Here is a 3315-nt window from a genome sequence, read left to right on the forward strand (position 1 = left end):
TAATTACATTTCCTTAGGAGAACAGGCATGGTCCATACAGCTCATTTCAAACAAGAACAGCCATCCGAACCAGGTCAACCAAATATAGATGGAAATGGAATTTGTGCACAAACCATTTCCAACCATTGAAATAAAAAAATACATTGGAGAGGATGGTGGTTTCAACACCTTATCTGATGGATCCTTGAATTTCAGTGACTTCACTCATGAAGTTGTGCTTTTATAGATGATACATTTCTCAGAGTGAATATTAAAGCACATCTGCAGTCTGTGTGAAGTTTGAAGATTGGGGACAAGGAGAGACCCAAACTGGCATAAAGTGATAAAGAGAAGCTTAAACTGAGCGATAAGACAACTGCACACCAAGGAGGGGGGAAGGTTTTTCGACTGAAGGGGGAACCAGTGATGGTTCGATAAGGAGCCTGACAGAATCAGTGCAGAAACACAAGCAAGTGCTACGCTGGAGAGATCTTTCCAAGGCGTCATGATTGACTGCAAAAGAACAATCGCTTGGCCATGTGAACATGTGCAGATAAGAAAGGAAATTGTAAATAGATTCGGGGGACAACCTGAGAAATCCGGTCTTCACTGACAGGCCCTTGATTGTCTTGTCTGGAAGACATTTTGGTTGTTGCCGAACATTTCGCCTTTGTAGGTAAGTTCTCTGTTTATTCGCAACATTGTAAAACGTAAAACAGGTTCACTAATTCCAGGATTTTGTGATAAATATATATCAAGTGGATCATTTCAAGAACAATCGGGTTTTTGAAAAGCATCTTATCCGGAGGCAAATTCTCTGTTTGCGTATATACGAAGGGCTTCTTTGGTTCTAAAAATAAACTGTCAAGTTCATCCTTGATGGACGGTGTGGTGCAGGTTTTTGCTCGTACAAATCAGGCGCACATGGTTTCATGAATGTGACATGTGTCGCTAGCCACTTCCTTGTTTCAACTGCGTGTGTTTAACTGGTTTGAAAGTAAACCTGCACCATGCAGGCTCTTTAAGGATCAACTTTAGAGACCTCAGGGGCCTCATTTATAAAAACTGTGAGTAGGCAACCACACCACGGTTGGCGTACGCAGGAGACAGAGGATGAACGCAAATACTTCCAGATTTATAAAAGCACAGATGCACACATCCCATGCCTGTTTTGGGCAACACATTGCTTCTCCCATGGAATACGCTATTGACATTGAGAAAGTGGACTTCCACGTTGCATGGTGACGCATAGGTTTTTCAAACAAGTGAAATTCGTGACCCGTACCCCACGCAAATACAGTATAATCCCAAATGTGTGTCTCCACTTTACCATGCTTTTAGCCAGAGGAGGGTTTGGACGTCCTGTGGACAAAATGGACGCCCAAAATGTCCAATTATTAGTGCCTGTGTAATGCCCTACTCCTAGTGTCATTACACTAGTTTACATGAAAAGGGTGTTTCTGCCCAGTAATTTAATAAAAACATGTTTTTGTAATTAAGCAGGGTCATTTTTTTTTTTTTTTTTTTTTTTTGTGAATAAGCAAAGACGCAAAAGTGAACATCGAAAAAAGGAAAGCAGCCTCTGTTTGCTTTAATACCAACACCTGAAGCTCAGTGGTGAGTCCAGTGACTTTTTTCAGCCGGACAAGCGTGATGGATTCCAGCAAAAAGCCGCCCTCCTGACTGAGCGCTTTTGTGTTACACAAACAGAGGTAGAGTGGAATGGACTGTATTGGAGTTTAGGATGCTTCGCACATCCACGTCAACTTGTTGTGAATGAAGGATTGCAGTTGCAGTGCACTTAAAAGTGATGTGATGGCTTCACATTTTCATTTCCAGCACTCACCCGTTGGCTACACACACCTGGAGGACATTCAGATGTGTTGACCAAATGCTGCTGAAGCTGTTCTACTGAATTTTAAAATCAAGCCTCGACGTAGGCCCCACTTAGACGTACACAATATTTTTTTTAGAAACGCCCTTTGATGATAACCAACTATGGAATTTGCCACTAGACACAAAAAGATCTTGCACTGACAAGTTTTATTGGCATCTTTTTGGCTTCTTGGTTGGGTGTTAAAAACATTGACTGTTTTTAAATTTGATACAAAGTTTGATCTTTCGAACTGGCTCACGGTATCATGCAATGATTTAAATATTAATATTAATAAAAATGAATGCGGCAACCTTGCGAATCGTGGGACTGTCTTGTAACCAAGTCAAATGCATCAAACCTCACGTGTTGCTGTGAATGACGTGCACAGAATTTTTTTTTTTTATTTCAGAGAATGAGATGTCAGTTTCTGAAAATAGAAACATGTAGCAATTCCTGTTGCATGAAGAGTGAGGTATTTTACATCAGTGAACAGAGAATTATCAAATATTAAGCCGTTGTTTTTTGCATCAGTTTGAGGTTGGAATCAGTGGTGGAGTTCAGATCTTTGTGTCTGTGATACTCGACCATGGACAAGTGGTACTGAGCCATCCCTACTGGAAATATAATGAAGGTAGATGATGTGTATGAAAGAGGACAGGAATAATTGAACCCTTGTGTGAAGGACCTGAGAGACGGTAGACTATGACAGGCTTGTGATGGAGAAATATAGAAGATGTTTTGTGGAGAGTGAAGTGCAACACTTCCTATAGAAGCAGAGACGATGGCAGACTACTGTCTTGAAATTGAATTGAATACACAAACAGACTTCTATAGCAACGCACCGGCTCTTTGCTGTCGGCATCCTTGAACAGGTTTTTCCCATCTAAGGCCAGTGGGCTGCTCCCCACTCAACAAAGTTGCATAAGCTTTTATTTCCCCGGGACAATTCTTAGTTAGTCCTCCCAAAGCTGTGTCTCTCTGGTTTGTAAAAGAACAGGTCGATTGTTTTGGACTACTGAACTTTTAAAATCCGTTGAGATGTTTGGTTTTTAGAAAGCATCCGGGCCTATTACTAATGCCAGGCTCATGAGGCTTCATGAAACAGTGTCCTTCCTTGTAGTGCTCAGTAGATGGTGCTGTTGCTTTCAAAAATATGTGAGGTTTCATTGCAGTGGTTAAAATCCAAAGTTTTTAGAACAGAGAGTGGCATCTAGTGGGATCAGGGACACTGTTTCGTGAAGCCTCATAAGCCCATCAATACATATAACCGTAAATCTGATTTCAAAGTCAGAGCAACACAAGTAGCGGAAAAGCAACCAATGTCAAGGAAAAACACGGCAAATCTTTTCCCCCTCGATTGTTGACAGAAAAGAACTGCTTTGCATTCAAACATAATTAGGCATGGATTAGAGAAATCCCGCTCATGATCTCTTCAGAGTGCCTGCGGTTCGCAGAGGTTT

Source organism: Synchiropus splendidus, chromosome 14, assembly GCF_027744825.2.
Source record: "Synchiropus splendidus isolate RoL2022-P1 chromosome 14, RoL_Sspl_1.0, whole genome shotgun sequence".
In the NCBI taxonomy this organism is placed as follows: domain Eukaryota; kingdom Metazoa; phylum Chordata; class Actinopteri; order Syngnathiformes; family Callionymidae; genus Synchiropus; species Synchiropus splendidus.